We start from the raw sequence: 16,306 nt of genomic DNA, 5'->3' as shown, positions 1-16,306 counted from the left end.
GCTAATGTGCTGTAGAATTAGTTTACTACACAGTTAGCTTTTTGTGTAGACCCACCCAGAGTGGAGTTTTGATGCCCAAATTAAGTCTACAAATACCTAACCATCGATGACCAGGAATCCTGGTTTTTCCTGACAAATAAATCCCCAATTTTCAGTTTTAAAAAAGTAACCTAAAATCCACATTTTTACATAATTAAAATGAAACACCACTATATATATTTTATATGGTTGGGTCTACACAAAACACTAAATGTGCAGTTTACTAATGAGAAAACTCTCTCTCTCTCTCTCTCTCTCTATATATATATATATATATATACACACACACGTGTGTGTGTGTGTGTGTGTGTGTGTGCGCGCACGCACGCATGTGTAGTGGTGTTTCATTTTAATCATGGAAAAATGTGGATTTTAGGTTACTTTTGTAAAACTGAAAATTGGACTGGGTTGCATGCCACCAAGAGATCACTGGTTACAAAGTAACATCTCACATCTTCATACTAATAAGGGTATATAGATAAGAAATATATAAGCTACCACTATAGAAAAGAATCACAAGCAAACACGTAGAACATAAGCAGGATTACAGTGGGCACATCTACATGAAACATTTACTATGGAGTACACTACTTACCTCCACAGTAAACATATTGTGTCTACACATGCAGACTTATTAGGCTGCAGGAAACTAATTCTGTATCAGGTCAGTACTTGCAAATACAAGTTCTAACCTGCTGCAGAGTTTTTTTTTCAAGTACACGTTCCTAGACTCTTTCTTGGAACAGAGCCTGTTGATCCTGGATCAGTCTCATCAGTTATCTTTGGACCCACAGATAAAACGTCATGGAAGACAATCATCCTCAACTGTAAGAGTCTGCCAAAGAAGAAAGAAAGCTCTGTGCTAGGAAGCAGGCCTTTTGACCATACACCCAAGGCCTCCAGCTTCTCAAGTGAGTGTTCTTGCCTGACCTCTGAATACAGTGATGAAAAATGAAAAAGGGCCTGATTCAAACTCCCAGAGTAAAGAAGAGGCTCGTAATCCAGGACCTCCAGCTACCCATGTTAATGCCCTTGCCATATGGGTCAAAAGTGGGGCACATCTATTCTGTTTCTGTTGAGATTAATCTGGCAGTCTCAGGTTTTTGAGAACTCCATTTTCAAGTGCTTAAATTTGCTACACAGCCATAGGGAGCACATGTAATTGCTATGGCCACCACTGTTCATTCTCAGTCAAAGTGACTATGTAATCACTTGGAGTCATTGCTTTGGATAGGGCTACACATCCAGGAACAGAGTATCTGGAGCTGCAAGTTCCAAAAATGTTCTGCAGTCACCCTTTGTACCTTAGTTCCAAGCTGTAAACTGATGGCAGAACCTAACCCCCTACCCCGCTCCCAGTTTATATTGATGGTGGGTAAATGCATTAAAGATTCTGAGGCATTAAGACACTCTGGTGACGAGGGCCATAAAATGCCTAAGACCCAAATTTTAACTGACCTTTAAGCTCCTTCCACTTAATGTTACCATAACTAATATTCAGACAATTTGTCCCAAGACAGAGATCTTAGTTGACAGGTTAGGTATTGGGAGCCGGATTGTGTTCTACCTGTTGGACATGTATATGAACTTTGATGGCTAAAGTTATCCTATTCCCTGTTCAAGTTCTGAAAATTCATTAATGCATCTACTTTTGTAAAACCATCATTTTGCCCTTAAGACTGAGCTACACAAACAGTGAGAAGATGGCTGACACACTCATTTTTTGCATTAGCTGTTTTTCAGGGACTCAGACAATGTGAAATAGGATTGCACTTAGGCAATAGGTGAAATAGCATCTGTCCCCTAAGATTCCTCTGTGAAAAGTAAGACCTAGAAGTTTCCCAAAGGGCAATCCATGTCCCTTAGTCACTCATCACAAAGATGCTTTCAGCTAGCCAGTACTACTAAATAGAGGGTAGTGTCAGAAGTCACTTAGACAGCTAACTCAAGAATGCAAGAAAGATACATTATGTAGGGCACAGATTGCTCAGAGGGAACAAACATAAACCAATATGCTTAAATGAGAACAGTACTTACATCTCCTATTGATTCTGGGACACTACTCACTTTTTTTCCAATAACCAAGTCACAAGAGCAGTTGCCCCAAAAATGGTAAATCTGGATCTCATACATCCCTGATAGTGCCTAAAGGACTTAAACATGTCTGACTGCTGATTATACATTTTGTATTAGGCAATTTTTGGTTCAATGGACAAGGGGTTTTTTGCCACTTAGCCATTGGAGAAAAGGTAGGTTCTATCCCTACCATCATTTTGTATTAAATTGAATGCTTGCTATCAGCAGCAACCAGCTGTTTGGTATGTTCTTACCTCACTTAAGGAGCTTGGAAAGCTCAAAACAGAGTTAATGTTCCTCCCAGCACCAATTTGAATTGCAACGGAACTTAAATGGAATCCTGAAATTAATCTATACCTGACCATTCATTTGTACCTGACCACTGTGTCTGAATCACTGGTTATGCCGTAAGAATTGAAGGCTTACAGTGGAGATACCACCTTGTGCATTATGCAAGATGTACAGGCTTAACAAGAACCCTGAATATACCCAGTCAATGGAGGGAGTGTGACAAATCCCTGCTCCTGTACAAGCAGCTCTTGGGCAATGAAAGGCTAGGTCCACTGCAAGTAACTATTACTGGTGTCAGGGTGGCTGTCTAGCTCTAAAAACTACTCCAACTTTATAACTAAATCTTGGAGTGTGTAAAAGAAAATAAGACTAAAGCATTCCTTGATGATGTGTAACAGAATCTCTTAGCTGCAGTGAAAAATGAACAAAAGTTACTGTAAAGTTGACAGTTGCAGCTAAAGAAATGAATTGGTCAAGGTTAATGCAAAGGAATCCAAGTACCACATGCTATTCCACATATTAAGCATCTAAGTGGACTTAGTAATTTAAATGTGACTATTTTCCACCTTGTTCATGTCCTGAAAATCCATTAATGCATCTATGTTTTAATACATCAGCATTTTGTCTTGAAGACTGAATTACAAAAAATCAATGTGGAGGAGGAGGAAGAGGAGAAGGAAGAGAAGGAGGGGGAAGAGGTGGAAAAAATACCCAATTTTTTCCATGAACTCATTTTTAGGGACTTGAGCAGGATAGGAAAAATTGCAATTAGGTTTCTAAGTTCACTTCCATACCAACAATTGGAACAGAATCTCACCCCTTTGAGTGCTCAGAAGAGGCACTTGGGATGTCAGAAGTTTCACAGGAAGAGAATGGGAATTGGCAGACGCTATGGAATGACACAAAGTACAAGATGACTGCATCCAGAAGATCAAATGGAAAAGTTACAGTACTAAATAACTGGATGCCAGTTATAGTCTACAATAGTGACTGCACAAGGAGAAAATGATACAACGTGGAAGTGATACTAAATAGTTCATGACATGAACAGGTAATAAAAATGTATCATATATCAAATTGACTGATGACAGTAAAGCGCACAACAACAAACAAGGATTGGTAATAATATGAACCATAAACAAGGATACAGTGATGAAGAGAAGGTAGAATTTATGCAAGTACTGGAAGATATGATTGCACATATCTCAAGAAAGGAAATCATCATGAGGTAGATCCAAAATGACATGTTGGTGAAACCAGCAAATAATTTTATGGTGGAAATGGGTCTGTTGGTAAGAGAGATGTAGAAGGTAAAAATTTAGAGATGGCAGGGAGTAAGGAACAAGTATTTCCAAAGAAAGCATTCAAGACAAATGAGGAACAGTAGTAGTTTCATAGTTTTCCCAGTTTAGTAGTTGATAGGGTTGGAAGGGACCTGAGCAGATCATCAAGTCCAACCCCCTGCCATGCCAGGAAAAAGTCTAGCCTCCTCTTAAAGACCCTCAGGGTAGGACCCAGCACCACTTTGCTTGGAAGCTGGTTCCAGATCCTAGCCACCCTGACCGTGAAGTAGTGCCTCCTGATGTCTAGCCAAAATCTACCCTCTGCCAGCTTGTGACCACTATTTCTAGTCACTCGTGGTAGTTCTCGGGGGAAAAAGAACTCCCCCAATGCCTGCTGGCCCCCTCTGACTAGTTTGTAACAGGCCACTAGATCCCCCCTCAGCCTTCTCTTGTGGAGGCTGAACAGGTTCAGGTCCCTTAGCCTGTCCTCATAGGGCCTGCCCTGCTGCCCGTGTTCATGTGAGTGGCCCTCCTCTGGACCCTCTCCATGCTGTCCACATCCCTCTTGAAGTGCGGCGCCCAGAACTGGACACAGTACTCCAACCAGTGTTGCATAGAGGAGGAGGATCACCTCCTTGGACCTGCTCGAGATGCATCTGTGGATGCATGACAAGTATGGTTGGCCTTCCTGACCGCGTTCCCCACACTGTTGGCCCATGTTCGTTTTGGCATCAATAATGATTCCAAGATCCTTTTCTGCCTCTGCACTGAAGAGAAGGGAGTTCCCCAGCCTGTAGGTATGGTACTGGTTTTTCCTCCCCAGGTGCAGCACCTTGCACTTGTCAGTGTTGAAACCCATCCTGTTCTCATCCACCCACCTCTGTAACCTGTCTAGATCCGATTGCAGCCTATTCCTCCCTTCTAGTGTGCCTACATCCCCTCACATTTTAGCGTTGTCTGTGAATTTGAACGGGGTTCTTTTTACCCCCTCGTCCAAGTCACTGAGGAAGATGTTGAACAGTGCGGGCCCGAGGACCGAGCTCTGCAGAACCCTACTGCCCACATCCCTCGAGGTCAAAAATGACCCGTCCACCACCACTCTCTGGGTGTGGCCCTCCAGCCAGTTAGCAACCCATTTGACTGTGTAGGTGTTGATACCAAGGTGGTCAGAATGTCAGCCAATCAATGTAATGCTTAGGAAAGGAAACAGAAAAATGTTATAGATACTAAGGTCATACAAGAAGCACTGATTACCCACCACTAAAGTGCTGTTACAGACATTTTTCCAGTTGATGACAAGAAGTGAAAAACAAGAAGAGTTGGACATTAGACTATGAAACCTGATGAGAGAAAGCATTCTGAAATTCAGGGGAAAAATGTTGCAGAAAGTAGGTAAAACTGTTATAGATACTAAGAAAGAATAGCATATGCTTAGGAAATACGGCCATAACCCTTCTGCAGGCACTGGATGGCTGTAACAAAGGCAAGGTTCAAGTTTAGGGTGTTTCACACCACTTCTCAATTTAGGTCATCCAGACCTAGTGAAATATATTTTAACCAGGTATTCTAACCTGGTAAACTATATTTTAACTGGGTATTCTAATGAGAACAAACTTAGCTCACTCACAAGCCAAAATTGCACTAAAACAGGGTTTATTATAAAGGAAAAAGGGAATAAGCATACACCTTAAGGATACCTTCATTATTAACCTTTAACTATATCTCAAACAGAACACAGTCACACTTAGCTTTCCCTGGATCAAAGTCACAGTCAATGGCAAACCAGCCCAGAGAGCTACCAACTAGCCTAGTCAGTTGTCTCACCCAGGGCTGCTGTCTGGGGACTCTACCAACTACACCAGAAAAATGCTAAGTGCTGGGTAGCAACACCTACATCAGATGCTCTCTTGCTTCCCACTGCCAGGGGTTGTCCCTCTGTGTCATGGACTCTATCACCTACACAAGCCAATGTAATGAATACTGAGTAGGTAGGCCCACACCAGAGTTGCTGCCACTCGGAGGCTGAGTGTGCTAGTGCGCAAAGCTAGAGAGAGTTATTCTGGCTGCCAGGGGTGTCCACTACTCCTCTTCCACCACCCCAAGGGTCTCTACCACTTTGCCTTTACCTACACAAGATGTCTTCACCATTCCCAGGGTCTCTGCCACCCCCATGGTCTCTGCTGCTCTTCCTCCACTGGTGGCAGTATCTTCACTGTTACTATTCAGGCACTCTTCTATACCAGTGGTAGGTCCAAAAACCATTTTCAGATGTCTTAGCACTAGTAAGTGTCAGGTTTCACCCAGCACAACTATAGGTGCTTGTGCTTAGAAGCAGTTTCTTTTGAATAATTGACAAGCCTCAAAACCAACCACGAAGTATCTCCTGTCTGGAAGCTCTCCTATTTTTTACACCTATCAGCTTTGCACTAAAACACAGGGCCACCTCATGGCAGACCACAGCAGAGCTTATAGCAAGGGATGACCTTTCAGAGACATTCGTATAACTCGAGATCAACGATATTTATGTGCCTTCAAACTTTCCAATTTGGAAAAGATGGCTGGTAGACAGAAAATCCGATCCATCTGCCCTTTACAAATACAAACTTTAACTTCAAACAGCATAACCCCTGACATCAACAATGGAAAATAGGTGCAAGTAACACCTCAAATCTTCATACTAATAATGGTACACAGATAAGAACTACACACTTATATACCATTATAAAACAGAACTACAGTCAAACATGTAGGACATAAAACAGAATGACACCAGGTGCATCTACATGAGACATTTACTGCCGAGTAGACTAGCTCCACAGTAAATATCTTGCATCTACACATGTGGTCCTATTAGACTGCAGGAAACTAGCTCTGCAGCAGGGTAGTACTTGTAAATACAAGTAAACTGTAAATACAGGTACTACCCTGCTGCAGAATTTTTTCCTATACAGCAGTGCACATGTAGATGACTGGGTTAGCTGGTACATGAGGGTGCTTCAGTGTAGGGGCTGTCTGCTGGCTAGCCCCACACAGGAGCACCCTTGTGTCCCAGTAGCCCCTCCACAGAGTGTTGAGCTGGACTGGAGCAGCCCCAGGCTGGCAGGCTGACCCCCCAGGTGACCTTCCAGCTGGGTTTGCTCTGACCCAGCTCAGCATGCTCTGAGGCACATTCCCTGCCATTCAAATAGCATGCCCTGGAACAATAACATCTACTACAGTATGCACCAGAGTTTATTGTTATGTGCTAATAGAAGTGTAGACATGCCCACTGTCAAATAGTAACTGAAGTATATGGAAGAAGTGGTGATCAATGACAGTATAGGGTAGCATGGTGCTGGGATGACCATATCCAGACATCCACCAAAGCAAAAAAAATAAACATGCAGGGTCTGGCAAAAAAAGAGAGATAAGCACAGCTGGAATGATTACAAAAATAGAAAGAAAGAGAGAACATGCACAGTGCCTAAGTTAAGAATGAGATACAGGACAAGTGATATAAAAATCTGGAGATGGTGAAAGGAGAGAAGATCATATACAAGGTACTTAAAAGCAGAGGATGTCAAGAGGCAGTGGATGATTGGTTATTCAAGATTGAAAATGAAAAAGAAATGAGTTAGAGGTAGTATTCCACATAAAGGGATTGATTCTGGGAATAAGCAAAGAGCATCTTACAAGAGCATGAAGGATATGAAAGTAAGCAGGGCCAGGGGATTATCAGGGACAACAGTAGATATGTTTATTGTTCAGAAAACAAAACAATCTTTTTGAAAAAGAAAAATTTAAATAATATAAAGACATATTTAAACAAATAAAAATCATTTGCTTTATGACAAAACAGAAACATGACTAAAATGAAAATGGTTTGAAACATCTTTTGAGATGCCACTTTCAGTGAAAAATATCTTGAGGGTTTTATTTGTTGTGATTTTTTTTAAAATCAGAAGTTCAACGACTACCCTTGTCAGAATAACTGGTTTAATAAAAAGAAAAACTTATACCTATTTATTTCCTACCTGTTCTGTAGCTTGCCTCTTCTTATTTGACAACTACCTTGTACACCTTCTTCAGCAGCAATTCAGAATTTATATTACATTTTGTATGGGGAAAAGAATTCAAAGAAGGTCAAACTGAGTTGCACATTTGACAGAGTAGTAGTTTTCTAATGCTTTTTGGATTTGCCATGTGATTATATGGGTCCCACAAGAGAATCATTCATGACAAAATACAACTGTGAGAAATGTGGCATCTCCATTTCGTACCTGCTAAGCAATACCTCTGCTGTCTTCTCACCATCCTGTCTGCTTTGTTTATTTAACTGTCTCCTTTTAATCCTATACCTAGCACGTTCATTATTGGAGATACTTTCAACATCTGCCATCACTGAAAATGTAGAAGAATTTTAGCGCATAATACATTTTTAATGCTAAGATTTTTTTTCTTTGTTTAATTGCATTGGATTATACTGCAACCCCCTTAGGCTGCGTTGCTTCAAACAGAGCAATGTGATAATGTTACACTTCAACTTTCCAAAATCTACCCTTAACATGAGAATTTTGTAGCAGGCAAGTCTCACATGAAACAACTTTCTGTTAAATGTGATTAGATTTAAGTATTTGTTAGTTGTCCACAACTCTGTATACATTTTTCTTTGTGAACCAGTCATCGCTTTCCTGTCCACTTCCATCTCTATTTTACTTTAAACAAAATGCCAAGTCCCCAATTTAAAGAAAAAAAAAACACTTTAACCTGTCCCTCAAATCTCATTAATACTCATTATAGAGTGGCAATATTATCTTAACAGTTATAATAAATTCCCATTGTAAGTCTGTTTCTTGTCCCTTCCTTCTTTTTAAATTCAGCAACAAGGAAATTGCAGATTTAGCCAAAATCTGTCTGGGCCCAAGGTAGAATGTCTGTACTTATTTTGAGTTGAATTGGATAAGTCCATAGCCCTTTTTTCTTGTAGATAATGACTTCAGAGTTTGCTTAAACAGGTATTTGTTCTGGTGTGCAATACAGCAGAGAACAGGAGGACATTCAGACAAAGCATTTAGTGGTACCTAACAGTCACAGTGGCATAGGAGAAAAATTACAAAATCAAATCCTCAATATTCGTGCATATTGTGGGGGGGAGGGAAACCTGGCTGTTTATGTTTTTCATACTTTGACCTTTGAAAAAGTCAAAATATGAATTAAGTTAATGTTGTACAAATTTGAGGAGTACTGCATGCCAAAAAAAGGAATGAGACCCTTGAAAGAAACGACAAACAACAGAACAAAGAATAGATCAGTATGTTACTGAGCTAAGAGCTGTGCTTTTGTGAACTTGAGAGAGAGAACTATGTGTGTCATTGCAGACACAGCATTACAAGAAAAGCCAGAAGGATACTTGTCCCTTGAGAAGACTATTCAAATGTACAGGGAAGCACAAATGGTGAGGGTCTAAGCTACAGAGCTGAATACACCAAAAGAGTACACATAAAAGAATACAGCCACAAGAAGCCCCTTCAGAGTGGAATTTTCCACTGGGCAGCAGAATGCTAAGAGAAAGATAGCAAATATGTAGATGTGTACCTGGAATAGAAGGCACCAAGGGCCCAAATGTGCTGCATTTGGAAAGTTCTGTTTTAACTGTAAAAAGAGGAACCAATTTTCTAGGTGCTGCAGATCCCAAACACATACACCTCAAATGTACATAGTTGAGCATGTACTGGCGAAGAAGTTTTATTTTATTTTATTTTTAAAGATATGATTGAATCAAGCAAAATCAATGACAGGGACTGGATTTTGCCAGTGGAATTGCAAGGAACAAGGATTTAATTTCAATAGGACACTGGAGTATGGTTGCCAACCTAAGACTTTTTTTACTGACAATCTGTAAACTTCTCACTGGCAACAAAACTTTTTTTACTGACATGTTTTTGCTGATATGTGTTTTACACAATGTAAATGTAACTCTTCTCCCAGGCTAATTAACAAGGGCAGGTTCAATTTTCAGGGTTTAACAGCAACCATAGTAAAAGTAAAAACAACCCCAAAAAACATTGTTAGTAAAAAAAAATGTAAAGTTGACAGCTCTGACTGCAGGAATGATTTTATACTATGATGCCTACCACCCTGGGGTCCCCAGCTCACCCTCATACCCTCATTCCTCTGGCTGTACCCTGAACCATGCGGCCTCTCTTAACCTACCTGTAACAGCCAGAACCAGAGGGATTAAGAGGCAACAAATATGTGCTTCTTGGAGGCATTTGGTATTTTGCCTAAACAGGTAATATTAGTTAATATAAAGCTTGTAAGTTTGTAAACTGCAAATGTAACTTGTCTGTCATAAGTTTAACCAAAATGATAAATTAACTGTTCATGGAACTGACTGGCCCCATAGGCACAGCTGTAGCTGTGAGATTAGCTGATCTAATGGTTTCTGCTCAGGGTTCAGCTTTAGTGATAACTGGATCCAACTGCCTGGTACACCCAGCACATTCCAGGAAAAAACATCCCAAGAAAGCATATTCGAATGAAACCTAAAAGGGGTTGGGACGTAGGCGGGGCAATGTCAATTTCAAACCTAAAGGTGCTGCATCATAATTTGCTTATGGGATAAACTTGAATCTGGGTAGTAACCTTTAATGACAATTTTTAACACCTTCCAATCCCATACGGTAACAGCTGTAGGGCAACATTGTGAGTGGCTGTGAGGCCAACAGATTAACATAAGACTAGGTATAAAAAGCATGTGCATCAGATAACCAGCAGGAAGGAGGGAACAGAATGGTCTTTTCTGTTCCACACCTGGACCCCAGATTTCCGGTGTGAGTGAGGATTGGATCCTGATCAAGGGACTTTGACAGCTTTGCTCAGGGACACCTGACTTCACTGGAATCACTTGATGCATACCTGGCATTGAGGGACTATCAATAAGTTGCCAACCCATATCTGTCTCTCTGTTCTTTTGAACAGCCCAGTGGCTAATACCTTCACAGTGCCCAGCTGGTCTGCAACAGAACTGATCTATCTATCTGTTGTTATTATCTGTTATTTACTATTAGCTCTTTAATACTTCATTATCTGCTTATCACATTTATCTTTCTGTTAACTGTTGTGTCTGTGTAAGCTATAATAAATGTGTCTTCATTTCACTCCCAACTTTGCCTTCTTGGTCTGAAACTGAATCAAACAGCCCAGTTGGCCTGTGATAAAATTGATACACTCACAGTGCCCAGCTGGCCTGTGACACCTACCCCACAGCCTTACACCTACTCTTCCCATCCCAGAATGAACCCCCAGAGAAACCTACCTGCAACCCAGCAGTGTTATAGACAACACATGGGACTCAGCGGTAGCAGCACATGATTTGGGTATAGTGGCATACAAAGCATTGAGGAGAACTGCCTGCAGGGAACTGCACTTCTACCTGGATGTTAGGTGGTGCTGCTGGGCTCTGTTTATACTTCAACACTGTGTCTAGCTGTTTTCCCGCCACAGGATGTTAATCAGCTCCAGCGCCTTTTATGGACACCTAAAGTTTTTTATGGATTCTTATGGACAGGTTTTTTTAGTTTGATTTTTTACTGACCATCTTTAAATTTATGGAAAGTTTTCAAGCCTGCAGTGGAGCTCATGGCATGAATAAACAAAATAAAAATTGAAACCAAAAGCAAGTCAAACAAACAATAAAATACGTGGCTATTCAGAAACAGAGACCAGTGAAAGGGAGATGCATTGCTAGCATCCAGTATAAAAACAGAGCATAGAAACTCTCATTCAATATGGTATCTAGGGAGATGACACCAATATTGAGTCTAGATGCTTTTGAAAAACTGAATCTAGTCAAGAGTGTGCTTGCAGTACAAAAATACAAAACATTCATGCCTCCTGATGATCCTTTTCACTATCTTGGCCCAATTCTGAAAAATTTTCTTAGGAAGGAAGAAATTATTCCAGAACAAAGGAAGCAATCATGTCTTTACAGAAAGAAATGTACCTACAGACATAAATGCAAATACTATGTTCAGAAAAGAGGAAATCACCCTCAGCAGTCTGTAGCTAATGAATTTTTTGCTATGTGCAGAAGCACAGCTGTCAGAATTGCAAGTCTGTTGGATCCCTGTGCAAGGACCCAAGTCCATCAAGATTTGGAAGAAAGGCTTCCCTGAAAACAATTTAGTTCAGATACTTCATTAGTCTGGAAGGAAAGTGAAATGTCCTAGAAGATTAATAGAGAATTGCTAAAAGAGCTGCAGGAAAAGAGGAATGGAAAAGTGCTAGTAACCTCACCTCTGAAAATGTGTGTTAAATGAATTAGGTGTTGATTTTTTCCAGTTATTGTTAAAAGGAAAATGTAGTGATAAAAGTTACAATTTAAAGATACTACTTATTAAGGAGAATAAAGGAGTTGGGACTGCCTCAATTAGAGACCAGCTGGATGATTAGTTTGTCAGAGAGGTGTTTGGGTCAAGCCATTGAAGTTTAGCCACTTAGTTTGATCTAATTGGGTATCAAAAGGTATACAGCTGTAGACTTATGTAGACACCTGTGTAGACTTTGGTATACTAAAAGGCAAGTTTGCTAATAGACTGCATATAGGTCAGGAAGGTTCTTTCCCCCCCCTCCTACTGGTGAGCTTGATTGAGGAGGAAAGGACAATAACTATACTCCCTCCCCTTTCTTTTCTTCTCTTCAGGACTAAAGGAAATCTGCTGGGGGTAAAATATAGGGAACATATACAGCATGGAATTGGGGAAAGGAAGGAATTCATACATTCTTGCCCCCTCCTTCCTACTTGTCAGACCCGTTTTTTTTTGATGAGTGAAGAAGCCATTTCCTAATTTGCATGCATAGGTCCAGGAAACATGGCAGACAAGTTTTTATTTAATCCCATGTCCCAAATCTTTTAAGCATGACTGAGTTTATATCAGACAGCTGAAAATCCTAATGGGCACGTCCACACATGCAGGTACATACACTTAAAGCAGCTCAAATAGGAGTGGCAAATTTGAGTTGGGGATTTTTGCCTCAGTGTACGTGCCCAGACATGCACTCTGGTGTGGGGCAAATTGTGCCACTTGGGACAAAATAATCCTGCCCAGCTCCTCCTGGAGGTTCAGCCAATGGGGAGCTAGAGCCTGGGGCCAGCACTTGTGCTGGCCTCAGCAGTATAAAAACCTGTCCTGGCAAGCAGACCAGGGCTACTTGCTGTTAGGAGCTTCTGGGGCCCAGCCAATTGGTATCTGGGGACACTACCCCTTGTGCCAGCTGGACTGCTGAAGCAACCCTAACTGAAAGTTTCCTGTACCCTCTACCCACTGCAGCAGTCTGGCAGTGGGGTCTGCTACCTGGCTATGACCTGTTGCCTCCTGTGACACCATGTGGCCCGAAGGCTATGTACCTGCCAGACCCAGATGGGGACTGCATGGCTGCAGCAAAGGCATCTGTACCTCTGGGCCAGCTGCCAGTGGGCCATGGCTGCACAGTTGGCCTTTGTGTGGCACCACTGCCATGTGTGCCACAACACTGCCATCTGGGCAGCTATTGTCCAGAAGATGTTCTCAGTGTGGTGGTCTGCTTTGAACTGTCAAAGCATGTTCTCCTGGCCCCAAATGGCCAAGAGTCAGCCAGCTCCAGCTGGGAAGAGTTGTGGGGGGATGTGGCATGATGCAGCATAAGGAATATTTTTTGTTCCCAGTGTGCCTCTTGCTGCATCTTAAGTGACCTACCTAACTCGTGACTCAACCCTGAATCTGATTACTTAAATAAGTTCCCAAGGGGGACCTTCCTTTTTTGTGGATCTTAGGAGGTTTCCAGGCTCCAGTTTTTCTTATTGCAATTGATAAATGAGATTTGACATATCAGGAAAATTCCTTAACAGCAAAGTATTCCCCTGCATAAGCCAAAAAAGTGCATCAGGGCTCTCCTCTTGATGACCTCCTTTTCTGCAACAGATTTTAGAAATATTTCTAAATATTAATTTTTCCTTTCTCTGAACACACAGACATTCATGTAAACCTAATATGAAGTTATGTTTATGATCAAACTCTTAAGTTCTGAGTATATAATGCAATTAAAGAATATCGTGGAGGGAGGAGAGATGTGTGCATCTCTTTGGGGGTATGTATATAAAATTAGAAATTTGGGAAATATATATTGTGCTGACTTTGAAGCCCCAGAAACTGGCACAAGAAACAAGAGGCAAGTCCCACTTTCACACAGAAAATAGGGTTACAAGCCAGAAGGTCAAAGGGAGGGACAGGAAAAAGGTAAAGAAACATCAACGCTATGATAACATATACTCAGAACCTTAATTTCATCCCCTTCTCCCCCACACACACACCTCTAGAGGTATCCCCAAACAAGCCTTTACTACCTAGAGTGCTCTGCTGCCAAGTCTGAATCCAGCTCTTTCAGTCCACAGTCCTGGCTGACCAAGCCAGTGAGACCTTCAGCTCCACTGTGTAGGGCTGACCAGGTTCCGTGTGCATGCTGTTCTCTCTTCCCCGTCCTCCAGCTTCAAGTGTCCTCTTCCTTTTCACCTTTCTCCCAGGGGTTGGGGATTTCTTGGAGTTGCAATCCAAATTAACAGTTAGCACAGCTCTGCATACTGCTCCCTGATTTTTCCTGCTGTGAGACACATAACAATATCATATGTCATAACATATTTATTTAAAATTTAGAAAATTGAAAAAGAAAAGCTGCACCTCAGCACATCACAGAGTTAAATAGACAACTCAACCTTAAATTCTTCTTTCAGTTTTTTAACATCCAGTAACAGAGCACTCTGTGCCTTGCTACTCCTGGGGCCATGGACAGTAACCAGGCATTCGCAGATGGCTGTTATTCTGATTAAGTAATGATGCCTGATTGGGGAACTGGGCCCAGCTGTTAAATATAAGGGTTGGGCCCTGGACAGCAGAGGCAGCAGTCTATGACTAGGGGCTGGGGAGGCACCACTGGCTGAGCTGGTACTCAGTACAGCTCAGAGGTAAGTAAGGAGGTATTGGGGATGGCAGGAGGCTCCTGGTCCTGGGCATGACTGGAAACTGCACCCTGCCAGGGATGGGTGGCCTGGTTTGACTGTCTGTGGCAGGACAGTCCAACCAGAAGTGCCAGGCCAGATACCGCCCTGGTGAAAAGTGAGTAGGGGCTCCTGATCCAGCCCCCACATCCCTGGTGGATAGTGAGATCTGGACAGAGGGAGTCCAGGCCCACTGTGAGCACTGAGTCAGGGCCCAGGCCAGATAGAGAGATCTGTGGCAGCACCCAGGCCTACAGTGCAGCCTGAGGTCACATTAAGGAGCTGGGAATAAGGGTCCATGGGCATGGGGCCCTGAGTCTTGGGGAGCTAACAGGGGAGCTGCTGGATGAAGGGATTAGAGTAATGATGTGGTGAGTGTAATGGGATGGAGCCTGGAGCCCTAGTCCTGATGTGAGGGGTTTGGAGCCTGGTATGAGCATCCTGGAGCCTGGTGAGAGACTTGGTGCCTGGGGACAGGTCTTGGAGCCAGAGGAACAGAGCTTAGAGCCAGTGAGAGGCTTCTGGCCCAGAGATGGGGCTTGTAGGCCCAGTGTAGGGCTGGGAGCCCAGTGTGGAGCCAGGGGTCCCCAAGTTTATATTAAGAAAACTTGTTAAGACTGGGTGTTAGGCCACAAAATATCTGTGAAGCATGGGACATGATAAGGGGAGGTCGGAGTCATGTACATAGACCTTTATCATTAGGGCAAGTAAAGGGCAGCCTGATTAACCTCAATCAAGAACATCAAGGCATTGCAGGCAAAGTGGGTGGGTGGTTGCCCAGAAGCAAATGGGCAGGCCTGTGCTTAAGAATGGCCCCAGGATGCCCAATTGCTATAGATCCCCCTTTAACTCTTACCATCCTTTACTAATCCATCAGATGCCATTTTATTAGTCAGACACCTGAGATAATAGATGGGCATTCCATTTTAGTATGAAGAGCAAAATATTTAGCTCCTTTTCTGACTAAATTGAATAATGAGAAAAGCATATCCAATATGCATCACAATGTTTTGATTTTCAAAACATAGTATTTGCCATACAGGTTCATACCTGTGATCTGTGTTTCTTTTTTTTCTTTTTACTGACCAGCATTAGATTCTTCAGAGAGAGGTGGAAGAATCTCCTAAGTGGGCATTTATGGGAAAATGGACCCAGATAAAGCAGCCTAGGCCTTGATATAGAAAGTTCCCTCTCATCCATATACCAGAATCCCCAATTTCAGAAGATGTTTTGAAAATATCAGGTTTGAAAAACAACATGTACCATGTGACTGCAGCAATGGTAGATGGAAAAAATGACTGCAGGTACTCTTTTTGGGGGATGGGGAGAGTTCAATCAGTTATTTTAATTCTCCTCAAATATTAATAAAATTGAATAAGCAACATTGTAAGAAAATAAACAAAGCAGCAAGCAGAGAAAATCACAAAAAAATGCTAGCAATATTTTCAGTCATTTGTATGCAAGCAACCTGTCAAAATGTCAGCCTACAGTATCTTCCAAGACCTATAATAAAGGCACATATTTGTAATTTTCTCAGTGCAAAGCTTAGTAGAGATTAATGATATAACAACTGATTAAAATAACTTTTTAGCAGGAAATAACACAT

The 16,306-nt window shown here is 41.9% G+C and overlaps 1 long non-coding RNA gene across 1 annotated transcript; it reads right to left on the bottom strand.

Moving 5' to 3' along the window:
- Positions 1 to 480: 480 nt before the first annotated feature.
- On the bottom strand, positions 481 to 10,175 carry LOC109306086. Its single transcript, XR_002099843.1, has 3 exons — positions 10,079 to 10,175; positions 9,542 to 9,547; positions 481 to 493 (listed from the first exon to the last, which is right to left on the bottom strand). It is a non-coding gene; the product is annotated as an uncharacterized LOC109306086 (long non-coding RNA).
- Positions 10,176 to 16,306: the final 6,131 nt, after the last annotated feature.

This window comes from Crocodylus porosus, unplaced genomic scaffold (genome assembly GCF_001723895.1).
Source record: "Crocodylus porosus isolate Cpor-Errol unplaced genomic scaffold, CroPor_comp1, whole genome shotgun sequence".
NCBI lineage: Eukaryota > Metazoa > Chordata > Crocodylia > Crocodylidae > Crocodylus > Crocodylus porosus.
This window is presented reverse-complemented; position numbering and strand designations above follow the sequence as displayed.